Source organism: Passer domesticus, chromosome 2, assembly GCF_036417665.1.
Source record: "Passer domesticus isolate bPasDom1 chromosome 2, bPasDom1.hap1, whole genome shotgun sequence".
NCBI classification, from domain to species: Eukaryota; Metazoa; Chordata; class Aves; order Passeriformes; family Passeridae; genus Passer; species Passer domesticus.
The window spans coordinates 40232913-40251785 of NC_087475.1; the positions used below are offsets into that span (position 1 = coordinate 40232913).

An 18873-nucleotide genomic window follows, 5' to 3' on the forward strand; every position below is an offset into this window, starting at 1 on the left:
CGCCACAATAAAAGTGTAATCTTCACGTCTTAATCTAGCGTTCAGGGAGGAAAGGAAAACAAACACGGCGCGGACGAGGCACCGGTTCCCCGTGTCCGTGTCCCGCCCGTTCCCGGGCCGCCGGGCGCGGAGCGGCTCCCGGGCCGGGCGGCGGGAGGAGGGCGGAGGGACGGGAGGGTGGGACGGACGCCGGGGCCGAAGGGGGGGAAAGGGAGGAAATGGGTCATCCGCAGCCAGGACAAAAGAGAGCGGCTCGGTGCCTTGAAGGGCACGAAAAAGGGGTGCGAATCGGCCCCGGGTGTGCGTGTCGGGGGAAACCAGCGGGGCTCAGCGCTGGGGGCGCAGCAAGAAGGCTCCGTCTGGGGGCTTCGGGGCAGGAAAGGGGACGGGTAGGAGCAGGGAAAGCCGCATCGGATGTAGGATGGACGTGACTGTGTTGGGGGCGGGAGGAGAAGAGCAAAAACTCCCCCACGTAACCAGCCAGGCCTCCTCCGCTTCTCCCCGCAGCCAGCGCCTTGCCATCGCGGCTCCCCACGGGGAGGCGGCTCCACGCGTGGCCGCCCCACGGCTGCCCCCAGGCGACGGCCCCAGCCCCTTTCTCCCTCCGCAGGAGCTGCCGCGGCCGCGTCCCTGCGCGCCCGGCTCGGGCCCGCCGGCGCGGTGAGGGGCGGGGGTCCCCCTTTGCAGCCCCCCCCTCCTCGGGCTGTGCCGGCTCCCGGCAAGACGCTCTGGGCAGGCAGGGGTTTGGGGAGTGGGGGCTGGTTTGGGGTGTCTGCCTGCCGCCCCTTCACTTCCCTCACTCCCCCTCAGCGCGAGGGAGGGAGGGGAGCTGTGTCCCGTAGGAGCACACCCGCAAGCTCCTGGGCTGATGCACCCCACGCGTAGCCAGTCGCGGGTGGGCACCGAGGCAGCGACCCACGGGAAAAAGAAAAAGGGTCGGGTCGGGCTGTGGTACCCCTGTACGGGAGAAGTGCAGTGCTCGGCTCTGCGACACCCCCACTCCTGGTACTGGGGCGCTGCCCACATTTGGGCAGATCACCTGCAGAGGGGCTCTCTCGCCCCGCTGCCGGCCCGGTCCTTCCCCACGGAAACCCGTCGAGGTGAACGGGACGAGCGGCCCCGCCGGCACTTGCCTGGCTCGGCTCCTACCGGCTGAGGGGATGGGGCCGTCCTTAATTTCCATCCTCGACGTGGCGAGAGCCCGGGTCCCAGGCAAGACAAGTGCAGGGGAGGGTGCAGATGCCACCCGCCATGGAGCCGCCGTCGGTCATCTCGTCAGGCGTCCATCGCCCCCCGCCCGGGCCGTAGGGCAGCGAGCCCCGAGCCCCCGCTGCAGGGCCCGCAGTGGGGCGCTGGGGGTGCCGCAGGGCAGAGGTCGCCGTGCAGGGCTGCCGTGGCTGCTGCGGGGTGAGAGAGTTCGCATACGGGTGATAAAAACACGCCGTGGGGGCATGGGGGGCGAACCCTCTCTTCCCTCCGCCCCAAAAACACCGCTCGGCATTAGTGCAAGGGCCAAGTTCCAAAATTCAAGTAAATAGCAGGGAAAAATCCCGTAAATGTAATCTGGGAGTCGGAGAGGAGAGAGGCGCTTTATTTGCGCGGAGTAGCCGGGACGCTGATTAATGATTTTAATTGCTACGTATTTTTAATATTAAATCGCTTAAACATCGAACACATCCAATCTCTTCTGTCCGAAAACGACCGTCCGAGAAGCCGAGCGGGGCACGTTTGTCGCCGGGGTTGGGATAAATGGGAGTTCCCCGCGATGACAGCGGGGAGGAGGCGAGGGGGGCTGCGCGGACGCGGAGGCTGCGCGGCGGCCGGGAGCAGTCCCAGAGTGGCAAGATCTCTTCTTGCCGGGCAGGAGACCGAGCCCGGGACAGAGCCGAAACCCTAAACGTTGAAAAGAAAAAAAGTGTTTCCTGTGGGGCAGAAAACCAGCACCGCCTCCTCCTTCCCAAATCTACAAATCCCGCGACTTAGTCCACGGGGACCGCTCACGCAGATTCGGGGGAAGGGGTGCATGTTGTAGGGTGCTATTTTTAGGGCATGGGGCTGGAAATGCGGCTTTGCAGAGCGAGAGAGCTGCAGGTGGGGAAGGTAGCGCTGGCTGCAGCCGGACGAGGCAGCGCGTCAGCCGTGGGTGACACGAGTCGCTCGTGGGAGCAGGGAGGAGGAAAGGAAGAAGCAGCCCACGCCGCCCGTCCTGCCCGTCCGGCGCGGAGCCCGTGCGCGCTCCCGCCGGGCGCGGCTCCGGGCAGCGGGGCGGCCCGCGGCAGGGACCTGCCCTGCCCGGAGCGGGTCCTGCCCTGGTCCCTGAGTTTTATGGAGCTGGGAGCACGTCCCCAGCCCGGACGTGCTCTATAGGCTGAAGCCCGTTTGGGAGCGCTGTGCCGTCCCGAGGCCCCACGGCGGAGGGGTGTCACGGGTGGAGCCTCGGGGAGTCGTGGGCAGGGTCCGTGTGGGGCAGCTCAGCACTACCCGGCCTCTGGCTCCGGTCCCTTCTGCCCCACGGCCTCTCCTGCCTGGCCACGAGTGTCACCTGCTTGTGTCCTGCCCGTGTCACCTCCCTGCCTGTCCTGTTTGGTCCTGCCTGTCCCTGCCTGCCTAGCCCACATCCCCTGGACCAGCAGCCCTCTGCCCCTGGTGCTGTTCATCACTGGCAGGGAGCTCATGGACATTTCCTGGGGGCTGTACCCTCTTGCAGGGTAAATCCCTTTTGTCTGTACTAAGGAGCAGGGAAGCTGCTTCCTGTGGGAAAGGGGTGAGGAGAGAAGGGTTAATAGGACAAATCCACTCAGCTCTCCCCTATCCCAAACCTGGAAGCAGCTTCCCAAACAGCCGTCATCACCAACCTGGATGGCAGATCATGTTTAAAAGTTGGGGCCATGCTACCAAATATTTTGCAGCAGCTGTTTAATGTTCTCCTACCCAGTTATTAAACACAAATGGGAGTAAATTAAAATGGCAAAGTAAACCAAAATTAAAACCCTTCTTTCATTCTACTAAAAGACAACATCTAATTGAGGAATATTTGAATTCCACAAAAACGCAGACTCTCCACAGTGACTTAAGACTTTGCTTTTAAAACTGTATCCAAATAAAAACCAGCCCAGCTCAGACCAAGCTTAGGCACAAGGGCCTTGATCCCATGGGCCAAGGGCCAGGGCAGGCCAAAGACAGGGGCCTGCTGCTCTGATTCTACCCCAACTCAGATACCCTCATTGTGGGAGGCCTCCTTTGACTTTTTTGTTCTCATTTCTTGCAGGACAGGGAAGCAGGCTTGGCCCAGAGCAGATTTTTAGGTTCCAAGTTTGCTGGTGGTGAGCCAGGGCAGCGCCAGGCCCTGGCTTCAACAGCCGTGCCCAAGTGCCCAAGTGTGCCTAACTGTTGGGGACAGCCCTCGGATTCTTTCCCCTTCATTCTCTAGCACAGAAAAATCCCCCAAAACCCTCCCTTGAAACTCTTAATAATGCAATGCCTGAAAACCTCGAATTACTTTATGCCATCACCCGACCCAGGGCAATCTGCCCAGGATTTTATCAACATGTACTTCACCGGTACTTAGATCTCTAGTCTCTAGTTGGCAATGTTCACATGCCAGATGCATTTGCCATTTAGTGCATCCTGCCAGGGTTAGAGAAATATAACCCAGGAATGAGATTAACCTGGGAGCATACCTGTGGGGTTTGATAGTGACACCTGGGGTCTTTTCAGGGGTATGAACCTGCCAGGCAGTCCTTGGAGAGGGAACTTTGAGCTGGGTGCATGCAATTCTGCACCAGGTGGCTCTTAAATAAAAAGAAGGGAAAATGGGAGGAACTTAAGCCCAAATATAAAACTGAACTGTGGACTTTGAGCTCTTCCAGTGGGGTACAGAAGCAGGGAGGTCAATAGTCTTGGTTGTCCAAGATGGTAATGAGCTGGCAAGATAAGGATTTAGCAACATTTTATAGCCACATAAATGGAGCTACATTCAGTGTTTTGTAAGGTACCATAAAGCCTAAATCTCTCTGCCTCTTGTCTGCTCCAGTTCTGCTTTGTGTTTTACCCAAAAAGAGACAATGTCTGCAGTTGCAGACAAAACCCTTCTAGACACAGATTACATGTGCATTTAGCTACACCTGCCTCTCCACACAAGCACCAGTCTCACCCAAATACCCTCAGATCATGTTCATTAGAAGAGTAAATTCCACAGGGATTTTCCCAGAACGTAAGGGAAACAAAAACAACCTTGAAAGGAAGACGTTGCTGCTGGCATTCACTCTTCTTCTCCCCTGAGCTCTCCAAAGACACTACCAACACCTTGCTACCACACAGAGCATGGGGCACAGAGTGACAGCAAGGTCCCTTTTAATGGCAGATGTGGCCTTATATTACTGGCCTGTTTTGTAGTGTTTTCTTTATTTTTATTACTTTGCCACTTAAGAAGCAGAGTCCCATCTTTCCTAGGGATTACGGCGTTGCTCCCTCCCTTTCTCAGCTACCTATCTGTTGAAGAACTAAGAATTTTACAAAACCCATTTATTGTATCTAAAGCAAATTAAAAATGTCAAGGTGGAGGATTTTATTTAAAAAAATTGTTCTGACTACTGGAAAACATGGGGTGAAATCATAGCCAAGTCCATCTTACCTGCTGCCCTACCAGAAGCAGCATTGCAGCTTCCCCTCTCCCCAGAGACCCTGGGGGTCTGACGAGCCAGCAGGGACAGGGATGGGGAGGAACATGGATCCCATCCTCTGGCTGGGCAGCTGGGCAGCCCAGATATGGGACTGGAAAGGGTAATGCTGAAATGAATGTGGTCCCCAGAGGAGAGGGCCGTGCACATTTTTTCTGCTGCCTCTGTCTGCTGCTTTGAGGTGGGCATCCTTCCGCTCCCGAGGGAAGGACCCCGCCTCCACCCTTGCTGGGGCAGTGCCCATGCTCTGACATGGCAGGACACCTTCCAGCTCAGGATTCCCCATGGCAACACTGGACTTGTGACTCACAGAGGGCAGCAGAACCATTTGCTGTGCTAGCACAGGCCCTGGTGCTCCCCAGTGATGAAAGGGAGCAGCATGACAACCCGTGAGTTGCTGGTGACATGGATGTGCAGGCTTGTCAGTGGCTGCCAGCTCTGGGAATGAGTGCAGCTCAGCGCTGGCAGAAGGTGCTTGATTGATGGCTGGGTATTGTGGGGCTACAGTAGATGTGTCGTGCCAGCTTCTGTGTCCCCGGTCCAGAAACCCAGGGATTATATCAAAATGGCAGCTTACAACCATGCCTAAATAATAAAGGTGCTTTCTTACAAGCTCAGTGAACCCAGCCATTTCCTAATGCCAGCACTACATTTGCTTTCCACATTTGCATCTGTGGCTTGTCTGAGCTCTGCATGTTGGGAATTTAAAAACAATAATTCGTATTTTTTCCTTGTTTCTGAACGAACTAAGCTCCTGCAGAAAAATAGCAGGGGTGAATATATTTCTGTTCAGGGATATAGCATTCTAGTCAAGGTATTTGGAGAGTAAAAGCATAAATGTACAGACCTGTGAAGAGATAATACGTGGGGAAATGATTTTTAAAATGTAGAGGTAAAACCAGGATTACACTTTTCCAGAAGCAATTTGTAGCCTGTGTGGCAATGAGAATTGGCATGGCAAGTGTGAATCTTGGCTGTGCACATATAGATGCTATAGGGATCCCTCACCAGCCATTTAAGACAAATGATTAAGGTTGCAAGATGATGGTATGCACACCTTAAGGTGTGATACGTGCTCACACACAAACACAGACGTACATGTATGTGCACACACATATCTTTACAATCAGCACTGCACAATTATTCTTTCATTTTCAGAAGATTTAGAAATTTTGAAGCACTCTGATAATTTATGCTTACCTATGGGGTCTCAACCATTGGGGTGGTACCTGGTTTATTTCTTGTTGATGTTGATGTCAATAATTTATTTCAATGACCAGAGGGGACGTGCTATGCATTAATGATTACTTACGTGCTCTATACATATTCAGATTTTGACTCCTGAGACTGTGCACATCTAGCTTGCCAAGAGATGCTGCTGCCTCTCCAGCAGGTATTATTAACTGTGGCAGCATTAAAGCAGCAAGAGGGGCACTGGGAAAATACCACTGATAGCTGAGGAGGGCCAGGAACAGATCGTAAACTAAACTTCACTAAAGCTGAAATACACTCAGGACACTATCTTTCAATAAAAGATTATTTAAAACTCAAGTCTTTCAGTGCAGAGATCATAATGGGATCAATTACATTTCAGAGCCAAAATTGTGTTGCCAGGTTATAAACTCACATTTCTGTCATGGTCCAGTTGCTGCTAGCTAACCATCTCTTCAGCCAGCAGCACTGCATTTTTAAAGGACAGTTTGGGAGATACATGACTTGGGAGGAACCACGGGTGCCAGGGAATCAGTCTAGTTCAAGACTGACTCTTTCTTTTTGTCGCACGGGAGGGAGTGCTGGGCCCATGGCACCATCAGCTCAGAGGAGGTGAGGGAAGCACAGACAGAATTGCTAACCACATCTCCCTTCACGACAAACTTGTTTCCCTTGTAAGAAGTGAGATACTTCTTCAAAGCACAAAGGAGAGGGGATAACTGGCAGGTGGGGCTCTGTTTGAGCATGCAGAGATTTTCTCCCCCTTCCCTGAGGTCTATTTTTTGTGGTTGTGGCTGCCTTTGAAAGGCAGTAATGAGGTAGGAAATCTTCACACTCTTTTTGGCATTGAAGGGTTTCAGAGCAGGATTGATGCTTGCTGTCTGGAAAGAGGAAGTCCAAAACAGGAGAAGTATTTTGGAGTAGTGCAGTTTTTTTTAGTGGCATACATGCAAATGATTTGATATTTGTGACTGCATGGACAGCTAGCAGAGCAGGATCATTTACAAGTTTTCCTAAGTGACGGTTCTTGTTGCTGATCTTCATTATGCAGACTTGGTTATTCTTGCTTCTGAAAGCCTATCTTCTTTAGGGTCTCTCTGGGATGATGTAAAGTTTTAATTGACAATATGGATTTCTAACTCAGCTAATACTAACATTGCCCTAAAGACAAATCAACACAGCATTGGCAGGAAGAAAGAATTCCCTTAGTGGAAGCTGGAAGCTATTCCTTTTCTCTCTTGTGTGAGAGAAATAGCAATCTTCCCCCAAATCTGCCCCGAGAGACGTGGTCTGTGCACAGGGCTGGGAGCTGGGATGCACAGCCACTAATCCCAGCTGTGACAGACCCCCTTGGTGGCAGATCCCCAGCCTCCCTTTCAACACCTGTAAAACGGAGATAATGAGCAGGACATCCTCCCTCCCTGGGGTTCGGTGCAGGCATGCCTGTGCCCAGCCCTGCTCCACGCGCCGGCATTCTGCTGCCATTTGCTTGGCATAAGTACCCCACAACAGCACCGTGCTCCAGACGATCACGGGCAGGCATGTAGCAGTCATCCTTTGTTTTCTTTAAACGGTTTCAACAAAAATAGCGTCTCTTTTTTCTGGAGCTGCAGGCAAACCATTTGGCCTCCTGGCAGACAGCTTTCCTGGGCCTCGTGAGCCCACTGCCGCTTGCTGAAGAGGCTCATGTTGCATTTTCTGCCCCTTTCTTTCAAAATGTTCCTTTTCGGGGGGGGGGAGGGCGTGCTCGTATTCTCTTTTATTTCATTTTTTGAGCCCCAGAGCTGGCAGAAAAGAGCTACCTTAGAACAAGTGTGGCTGGTACAGCGCAATGTCTGTGGTGGGGATGCTTCCCGGCTCCACGGGCTATGTGTCCGTGATTAAGATCACTGTCAGAAATAAAGCAGCACTTTTAGAGGGTTTTTCGTAAAGCACCCAGCAGCACCCAGCATGGAGCTACAAGCGATCTGGTAAATGCCAAAACGGCACTCGGAGCGAAATTTTTTGCCCTTGGAGAGAGATTTTGTAAAAACTCTTCTATCTTGGCAAACAGTCAAGGAGAGATATTTCTGATTTTCAGGCTGAAACAAAGCACAGTGACTCACACTATGGCCCTAATAAAGGCAGGCAGGTGAAAAAAGAAAGGAAGGAAGAAACAAGTGCTTGCTTGGCTCCTGCCCCCACATATTTGTCAGTGTGCCTGTGACCTGAGCAAGCTGCTACCTCTGCTGCTCAGCCACCACCGTGGTGGCCCGCAGTGTCCCAGGGAAACCGGCCGGGTGCAGCCAAGGCCACCAGCCCTGGACACACAGTACAGCCCTCACCACTGTTAACTCCATCTCTGCTGCAAAAACACCAGGAGCACCGAGCAAAGCCACACCAATCGTAACAAAAGCCACTCCCCATGTTGCACCAATAAAGTAATTTCCCCCCTCTTTTCTTCCCATGTATGAAATTGTGGCAGAGAGGACCTGGGCCATACTGGGGACTGGAATTTAAGAGAGCTGAATCCTACATCCACCTCCTGTCCTGTTACTCCATCTTGGAGATGATTGTGTTGTGTCTGTCCCTCTTTCAGCTGTCCTGCTTTTTAGGTCAGGCTTGTTCTTGTTATTTGTACCGTACGTAGAACCAAGGGGGCTCCCAATTCACTGTGCTAGTGGTAGTAGTAGTAAAAATTGTAATTAAAATTATATTAAGAGACTGAGCTGCAGCCAAAACAAAATCCCTTTTCACACATTCCTATTGAGATGCGATCCATAAAACTGCATTTTTATGTCAACACATTGGCAATCCTATAAACCGGAGGCTGGAATAGGCAAAGGCATAGCTATATGCATATTTATTTTATATCAGCCCATTTTTATACCAGTGTGTGTGTGATTACATGGCACATAAGAATTTATTCTCCTGTGTTCACTGGGATACACATACGTAGCAGAGTTCCATTTACACAGGTAATGTTAGATGACTAGTTTGTTATTCTGGGTGGTGCACAGGTAGCCTAACCTTTTTTGATCAGATGTGAGCTGGTCTAACTCTTTTATGGCACCAGAAAGGATCACCAAGCTTATAACTCCACAGAGGCAAGGAACTGGCCCTTCCCACTTGTGGCTTCAGAAAAAAAAAGCAAACAAAAAACCCCAAGTTGCAGGAGGTGCTACCACTTCCCTCCTTTGATGTGGCAGCTCCCATAGCAGCAGATTGTCTCTCTGGCTCATCCAGCCCTGGAGTCAGGTGGTTGTCAAGAAGTGACTTTTCCCCCTCTGGTATTTTGGCTCTTGGTCTCTAGGTTGGAGGCCGCAATTTTCAGCACCTGCTAATAATTTATTTTAACAGATTATAGAAAGGAAAACTTCCAAATGCAGCAGATACAATCTGCTGTTGCCTGGGTCAAGCATGGACCACAGGGTTCACTTGCCTTGGAGATGGGAGGCTAATGATGTCCACGGTTCTGGCAATTGTGTTGTGTTCCTCCAGGATGATGGCAGTGTAGCACCTTTCTGTGAATTCTTTGCTGCAGAGGGGAAGCACACTGTGTGAACTCTCCTTTTCCTGCTGTAGCAGTAACTGGCCCCTCCACTACCAGGAGAATCCACACTGCCAAAACCTGTAATTTGCATTATTTCAAGCACACTTTCATTTAAAATCCAAAGGAAACATTGAACTAATTCAATATATGCAGGTTCAAATTGCAGCACTGCCACAGTAAGAATTCAGATGCTCTGTTCCTTGCAGAGATCATGTCTAAAACAAGTCTTGACATAAAACCCTGCTTTAATATTTCTGGCAGCTCTCTGTCCCACGACTTCCACCACCCTTTGCTAAGCAAGTCCCTTGCCCCCTTCCCTCTGTTTTTCTTGTGACAGTGTGTGTATTTTAACCCAATGTAACTATTTGTTCTCATAGCCTTCCCTGGCCAGCAGGAAGTAATAGGACCTCTGAACGGCTCTTGAGAGGCAAGGGAAATAAATAAAAGACAAGGAAATTGAAAGAATAACAAGGAACAGACCATCCAGAGCAGGTTTCCATTAGACTCAGGAGGCAAATGACAACAGGCATGGAAGGCTGTAGATGAGACAAAATGTCTCATAAAGTTTTTGTTGCTCTCTGATGACACTGGCTAGAAATAAATATGCTTTTTTGTCTTTATTCTGAGTCCTAAGCTGATTCAAGGTGGAAATAATGAGAAATGTAGAAGGTTGGATGTTTGCAAAGTGCATTTGTAGCTGGGACTTCTTCCACTGCCTTTTCCAAGACATGTATATAACTACATATTATATCTGTAACACCAGCCACGTCTCTGGTATGGAAGAGCTGCATTGCCTTCCTCCAAAAAGTATTTGTTCATCCTTGTCCCAGCCCACAGGTGATGGGTACACATGCTTTTCTCCATCTTACATTCAGAAGTCACTGTTAAGATCTCTTTCACAAACTCACTTATTTCAAACATGCCCATCATAGGGTCAGAGTTTGAAGATGAAATCAGAGAGTCTAGGTGAATGTTATTCCTCTCCTTCCCTGTTGTTTAAACTTTTATTTATTTATTTGTTTATTTATTAGTGCTTGCAACACTCTTTTTCAGGTTTGGAAATTAAAGTTATTTTCCTGCCAATGTTTTCTGATTCCATGTGGCAAACATTTTTCTTTACAGTGGAGCAGAAGCCAACATGGCTGCCTGGAGCATGAGTTGGTTTTGTGTATCCTGTCAACTCTTTCCCAGAAAAAGTGAACAGTCCTGGGATCTGTTCTGCCTCCCCCTAGCCCATTGGTGTGACAATTCTGAGTTTTAGCACACCATGCACAAAACTGAGACAAAGTACTGGCTACTTTCTCTTCTTGTAAATACAATTTTGAGGACATTGCTTGTTTTATCAGAACTAAGAAACTTTTTCCAACTTTCCCCCATACCTTTCCAGCCTTGGCTGTACTAAAAAATATGACCTAACACCCAAAGCACAGGCTGCCACAGGACTGTCTCTGAGCGACTACTTATCTTAGCTGCTCAGGTCCCAGATAAATAGATTGTCCTAATTGCTCTTTACGTGAACTTTTTGTAAGGACTGTGGCCCTTACAAAGCACAGATCAGTGTTGGTGCAGGGTCTGAGACAGTGCAATGAGCTGGGGTATCTCCCTGTCCTTTGCAGATGGAGGAGGTGAGTGGGCTGTGGAAGTGCACTGGAAGTGTCTGTGCTTTTCATCCTTTTCTTTGGGAACCCAGCACACACCCTTGGACACAGGGTTCCCGGCTTGCTGGCCATTATTCATCCTGAACCACAGTGGTTATGCTTAAGTAACAAAAGCATGAAGCATAAGGGAAAAGAGCTTCAAGACAAGGCAGGAGTTTTTTGTCAGTGCATCTTAAGTATTTCTGTCCGTTGTTCTTGCTACATTTGTATTCTTTCCTGCAAGTACATTTATAAAATCAACAGCTATAGTAGTTGTATGTGTTTCTTAGTAAATAGGGCTATGCACAATTTCTGGATAAAATCCGTGGCTGTGGATGAGTATTGCCTTGAAACCTGTGTGTGCTCCTTTGCCATGGAGAAGTCCCAGTCCATGGGAACTTGGGTAATGAACTGGAGATTAATTCATGTTTTCTGTCATCTGTCTGGTTGTGTCTATTAAGGGGCTTAATTATGGAGTCAGTAGCTCTAGGTCCTAAGGAAGTATGTTAAGCTGGTTCTCTCTCCTTTTAACTTTGTTTTCATATTTTGCATTCTGGACAACAACAATTACAATATTGTCCACGTACTGATCCTTTTTCACACAGTATGAACATTGCAGCCTCTGCTGAAGAGTTTTTTGATGTTTGCTAAGTAAGAGCAGATGTAAAATGAAAGATTTCAGCTCATAGCACAGACTAAGTGCCAGGTTTCAAAACCTGTATTTTGGGATATGTTTTAAGTTTTGCTTTAGTTTTTATGGCTTACTGTGTTGTCATGTTTTCATTGTTTACTGTGTTGTCAACAGATTTACTTCTTCTCTACCTCTGCCTTTATGATACATGTTCTGGTGAGTGTTTAACTCTTGCCAGAGTGTGCATCCTACATTGGGAATAAATTGCAGCTTGAAGTTGCCGCATTTTGCTCCTATTGAGGAATCATTGTTTTATTCATTGTGGTGTTGCTATGGTTCTGCCATGATGGACTTTGAGTGTGATTCTGCTGCACGCAGCAATTAAATGAAAAAAAAAAAAGTATTGTCCTCTGATCTGCCACCTATAAATCAAAGAATATGATTTGACATTTAAGCAGTTAGATAATTACCGAATGCATATGCCAGCTGGGACAAGCCCAAAATAATTTTGGGAAATAGCTGACAAACCCATGGTCCCTCATGGCAGAATGTGCCCCTGCAATTCCATTCAAACAAATCCAGAAATGCTTCTGAAATGACTGTTGCTTCACTTCTGCCCTCTTCTTTTGGGGCTACTATTTATTTCTGTCACTGGATTAGACACCATAACAGAGCAGTGGTCCTGAGAATTGAGGATATTTGTTCCATGGCCAGCTGGAATCTTGGATCTGTGGCACTGAAGGTTTCCATATGCTGGCAGGGCAGGTACAGAGGGGAGTTTGGAGAGCAGCAGCCACTGGGTGTAGCATGAAGACGAAGGCTGGTGCTGGTGGTGATTATCTGAGTGCTTTTGTTTTCACAACAATTTTCAGGGAAAGGATGAGGCAAAATAGGGAGTGAAAGAAAGGGCAGAGGCCAGGCTGCCAGGAGGGCTCTCCTAGACCCCTAGCAAAGAGTGTAGGCCATACACCTTGGCAGCTAGCTGGAACCAAGGAGCTCAGAGAAGTCCACCAAGAGGCAAGGCACAGAAATGAATGCAAGCCATCCAACATTGACCTTGAGCTCTGATTGAAGCCAGGTCATTTCTGCAGTCCTTACCCAAACCAGACTCCCCCCTTGGACCAGCAAGGCTTTGGTCTCTGTATGGACTGCAGATTCTGGGCTCTGACATACCCTGTGGTGGCAGGTTTCCTCAAAAATCTGGTGGTGCAAGACCATTGCTCGGGGCTTCACCAGGAGAGAGCGAGCACAGGGGGAAGGGATGTTTCCAAATGATTTTTTTTTTTTTAATGAGTGATATGTTGGCTTCAGGCAAATGGCAGAAGGTTTTACTGAAAAGGCTTCTTTATGGGATTGTGGTTTAGCTTGGGGTAGCTTAGAGAAGTCTGTAAACCCCAGGAGCTCAAGGAGCTTGACAGGTTTGACAGGCCTTCCTGCTACTTATGAACAGGAGGCTGGAGCAAGTGTTCTTGAAATCACCTCCCTGTTTTCCATCAAAGCATGCTGGCAAGCCAGAGGAAGAGAGAAACTGTTTTCTTCCCCATTTTATTTTCTTATATAAAGACAATCGTAGAATTATTTTTTTCCATATCTTTAAAACTTTGGGGGGTTTTTGGCTGCTCTCAATACAAAATTCCTGTCCACATTTCCAGGCTTTGGATTAGACCCTTCAACAGAGCCTTGAGCACCTTAAAATCATTACAGCAGGAGTCATTAGTGACACACCAGAAACTGGTATACATCACCTCTAAAGAACATGCCAGCTCTAAAGAGCCACTTTCTCACCTGGACCCCATTACCACTGTTCAGCCTTTTTGTGTTCATTTCACTGTACCACACTCCACACTCTGCCTTGTCCCAAAGTAAGAAAATAATGCAAATTATGAAAATTTAAAAATTGATGAATGAAATAATGAAAATGAAAATGACTGTAGAGCTATATGTGTGTCATGTGCAATGATAGTAAGGGCTGCAGGTCCTGGTGATGACAGGGAGAGGAGCCCTCTTTGCTCTCTCTGGGTCAACCTACGCCTTCACACCACCCCTGATCTTACTCAGTAAAGGGAGTGAGTGCTTCTAATTAACATCACATACTTGCCAGGTTTGCAGAGCAAAGGGCTTGGATTTCTGCTGTAACAGCAGTGGCTGCTGCTGCAATACTTAAGCCGTCACTGGTCAGAGAGTTGTTGCAGTGTTTGAGCTGGGGGTCACTGCCCTGAAAAGGGGAAGCCTGGAAAGAATCAGTAATTCATGAAAAATGTACACATAAGAAGGAATTTCCTATTTCTTTGAATGATAGTAATTTAATTTAAGAAGAAATCCAGTGACAACTTCCTAGGAAATAAATGCCTTTTTGTAAATCTCTGTGGTGAAAATGTACTTAGCTGAAAATCAGCAGAATTCTTCCTACTCTAGTTTCTAAACATGCCTCAGTTCCTAACCCAGCTTTAAGCTTGGGAAACTGAAATGAGCTCTGATAACATGAACAGAATGCTTAGGGCAGAGCAAACCCAAGAGATTAAGTTAGATTTGCCAGCTGAAGAAAGCTTCTAAGCTTTATCAAACATACAAGCTGGAGAAAACTCTGAAGGTGGCATGTGAGCCTGCTAATATCTTCCACGAAATCTTCCAGCCACAAGGAGCTCCTCAGACCTGGGAAAGTCTCCTACCTCCTGAGGAGAGGAGCAGCTTAGCTCCAGAGGCCAGCCTGTAATTCCATAGCCTTATCCCTGGCAGCACCTGACCAGCCCACCTTATCCAGCTGGCCCAGCTGGGAGGCTCATGGGCAAGCCACTTTATTCAGCACCAGCTCAAAAAGTAGAAATTATAATCCCATAGGCAAAGCACCAGAGAAGGCTAGCTGGACTGAAGAAAGAAAAGTAGGCCCTTCAGCGTATATCCTCTAGCTCTATTCTACTCTCCTCTTTTTCTTTCTTTTTTAAAAAAATATTTTAAAAACTATTCTTATTGAGGTCTTTTAATGCAAATTATGTATTTCAGCCTCTTAATTCTCATACAAAGCCAGTTCCTGCTTTTCTGTGCTCACTGTGGTGGACTATGTCCTACCATTCTCAAATATTTTCATGGAACAAATATCTCATCCCCCTTCTGGACAGAGAGTCATGAAACCTTGGGGTTTCTTTCACATCATCCAGACACTTACCTGGTTTCTTCAATTATGGTGAAGAGTGCAAGCCCCAAACTACCTTGCTAGAGCTGTGCAAACACAGTAAGAGGTGACCTGTGTGCCAGAATGCATCATCTAAACAGACAAGACAAAGGAAACACTAATGTTCCAGCTGTGCAAAGAGAAACTGATGTATGCTGAAGTTTCAGAGCAATTTCCACATAGGGAATGTACGCTAGGAGAAAAAATCCAGTCAGGTCGAAGTTAGTGCTTTATCACCTTCTGGTTCTCTCTCTGAGTAGCTTTTCTCTCTGGAATCAAATGTTACCTCCCAGGTTTGCTCTTCACAGGTTCTGATCCACGCGGGGGGCTGGAGGAGTTACCACCACAGATCACAGATTTCTCGTGGTGGATATGGACCTGGTGATGCTCTGAGCTGCAGCTAGCTGCATAATCACCCTCATCACATCCTACAAATGAAAACCAGAGCATCCTTCACATATCTCCATCATTAAACAGTTGGTTACAACCACATGAAACCCTTCAGGAGCTGTGGGAATTTCCCTATGGCTCCCAGTCTAGGATTTGGGGTGCACCTACCCCTGTAGTTCCTCATGAGGCATCCCTGCACTGGTGACTGCCCTTTCCTTGAGTAAGGGATGTCCAACATAGCTTTTCAATTTGAGCTCAGCTCCCACTCCACAACTCATTTTTATTTTACTGGGATACCGGTGAAGCTGTAGCTCAGTAACTGATGTTAAGAGAAACTTTTAACACCTCAACAGCAAATGGAGGAGAATGTTTCCCATTAGTGGCTGAGGAAGTAGTGCTCCTGTAACTCCAGCCTTGAAAGCTAATGAAGCTCAGATTGTGGCCGTGGCCTTTGATGTAGAGATGCCTGAGGTCAGTGTAGCTTTCAGAGGTGCCAGTGCTATGCTGTGTCACTGCATTCGTCTGGGCGGGGGCCCAATAACTCTAATCCTGTAATCATGTTTCTGTAAGCAACAGTATTTATGGTGCAGATAGTGGGGGATAGCTGCAGTGGTAATTAAATCAGGGATAGCTGCAGAGGAAAAGCTAATCCAGCTCTGTAATATTTCCAGTAGAGGAAGTTACCGCCAACTACGTCAGTAAATAAGCAGCAAAATACTGCAATGGGTGTAGGGAGAGGGTGTGGGGACTAAAATGCCATGTTTGGCCATCTAATCCATCTCCCTGCCAGGACCCTCATTCTGCCAGGGGAGTGATGCTACCACGCTGGCAAAAATCAGGCAATTCAAAGCTATGCCTTGACACTGCATCTTTAGCTCCCACTAATACACAGGGAGGGGGGGTTAAAGCACCCACTGATGAGTTTGGCACAGCTAGCTTTGGATTTAATTCCTTCTCTTCATCTGTTTTGCAACCTCAGGCCACATACTATGTATTTCATGTCTTCTGATGTAGGCTGCTGTCTCCCAAGTCATGTGAATTGTTGGAAAAACACAATGATGTATTCCACTCTAGTGTGGGGAAAAGCATGTATTTGAGTAAATATGGTTTATCCAAGAGATGAGGAGAGCCTCCAACAAGCTGTTCTGCTGTACTAATGAGTAAGTGTATAGACATTTCTGTTATTTTATTTTGCACAACTCCATTATAGATAAACCTCTTACTATGTGTTTTTTGTTAAATCAGAGGTCTTTTATACCCTCACTGTTTTAAAGAGGAGAAAAAAATGAGAGTACGTGGTATATCCCTTTTTGATGCAGATAGCTCTAACTTTGAGGGGATTCCACGTGCAAAATTGGTCATAAAGAATCCACTCTATATTTCAAGGAATAAAGAAAAATTATGTTTTAAAGAAAATCTCATGTCAGACTGCAGACTTCAGTTGTATTACTCACAAATGCACACATGCACATACACAAATAGACTAATATATGGTATGGATGTGTACATGTCTAGAGATACACACTCACAAGCATATTTCCTTTATCTCAGTGCCTGAAAGTTCATTTCTGGGCATCCTGATTCTTGATATATTATTTGTAAACAGAGGGCCAGGGGACTGGAGTATTTCCTTGACTTCAATGGATGATGAGGCTTCAAGCTGTGCACTCAGATTGGGACCTCTAAGCATCCTGCTGCTACCTAACAGCTTGCTGAAAAATGACATAATTTGTGACATCAGCAATATGCTGCTTTAATAGGGGTTTATAAAGCGGTTCCCACCCTTGTGCATTAGGACAAAAACATCTACAGCTACTAAATCTGAGGTGGCCCCCTCCTGTATTCCTCACACACCTTGCATCCTTTGTACTTTTTTGGCGTATGTGGCTGTAAAGTCCCAGTATGGGAAGAGTGATAAGCAGCCATTGAGCAACATCTGTGCCAGAGCTGCCGCCCCGCCAGCGCCAGGGAAGATGTCACTTTTCCAAAGAACAGTGCCTGCCAGTGGGAGGCTCAGCAATGCAGATTTTAATGTGGGGATTTAATCTCAAATACAATTCACAGTTTGTATGCAGTTTGAAAAATGTTTATTACCACCCGGATGTTCAGGACATTTTTCAGAGGAAATAAATTTCAATTTGGACGATTGCTGCTTTTAAAGCATTTTCACAGCTCTGTAAACAATATGCTTTATATAATTATAATAGCAACAGTGAAGAACATACCAACTTTAAAATCACCCAAAATAATGCCAAAAAAATTAACTGGCAACTCTGGATAACAGGACATTAGTCAGAAATTGATTCAAATATGGGGGTTGTAATGATTTTTGCAAATGTTCCATTCTGTAACACAACAAGAAGATAATTATTTATCACTGGGGAAAATCTGTTTTAAAATAAGATGCAAACTAAAAAACTTCACATTTTAAAGAATGTAGACATCTTCAGAACCTGACCAGCAGTAGGAATATGCTTTAACTTGAAAGATTTTGTGCTCTGGAGTCACTACAATGTCACTGATACATGAAATGCAGTCAGTACCTGACAAAAAACCCACCCTGGAAGTCACAGCTGCCTGGTCACACCTTCAGCATCTACTCAGATTTCTGGATGGGGGAGGTTTGACACACTCATGGGAGAAGAGCCTTCACACATGGCTCCTTATAAATGAGATGGGAAGGTACCTCAGGAGACAGATATCTCTGCAAGTGAATGCCTAGTGGGTGAGACAGGGTACCTGCCACTTCAGAAGACCATAATCTGGGTTTTCTAGCCCACCACCACTTTGCTGTGAGGCAAAGGTGCTCTGAGTTAAGAAGAACATAGAATAAATCAGGGAGGGCCCATGCAAAAATCAGAGACTTCTTAATTGCTCTCAGTAGTAGCTTGTAGGTCTTTCAGGAAGGAAGGAAGGAAGGAAGGAAGGAAAAGAAAAAGAAAGAAAAAGAAAAGAAAAGAAAAGAAAAGAAAAGAAAAGAAAAGAAAAGAAAAGAAAAGAAAAGAAAAGAAAAGAAAAGAAAAGAAAAGAAAAGAAAAGAAAAGAAAAGAAAAGAAAAGAAAAGAAAAGAAAGAAAGAAAGAAAGAAAGAAAGAAAGAAAGAAAGAAAGAAAGAAAGAAAGAAAGAAAGAAAGAAAGAAAGAAAGAAAGAAAGAAAGAAAGAAAGAAAGAAAGAAAGAAAGAAAGAAAGAAAGAAAGAAAGAAAGAAAGAAAGAAAGAAAGAAAGAAAAAATTTTTTCAAGGGGAGAAGCTGTTCATTAGTGTAGCTATCTAGGCAGCAAACTAAGATGCAAGAACATCTTGAAAAAATATCAGGGGTAAGAAAGTAAATTTCCTATTCCTCCCTTGTTCATTTTTTAAGAGTCCTCTTTATCCTTTTGTTTTGTTCCATCCCTGTACATTTTATAGCATCAAAGATTTGCTACAGTATAAAAAATTCCTAGAAAAGACCTCAGGTAGACACCTAGTCTACCTCCTCCTGAAGACCCTGTGGCAAATGCTTATCTTACCTGCCTTTTCTAGAGAAACTTCATTCCTTTTCTTTAGCAACTCATCTCATTGTGAAACTGGTCTTCAATTAGATTCTTTATTGGTTTACAAATAGTGAGGATGCTCATGGATGCC

General features: G+C 46.9%; 1 long non-coding RNA gene across 4 annotated transcripts in view; it reads left to right on the forward strand.

The window, feature by feature from the left end:
* The window catches only part of LOC135293800 (uncharacterized), a 77946-nt gene that overhangs the window by 837 nt on the left and 58236 nt on the right, over positions 1-18873 (forward strand). The gene's annotated exons all lie outside the window — the stretch shown is intronic.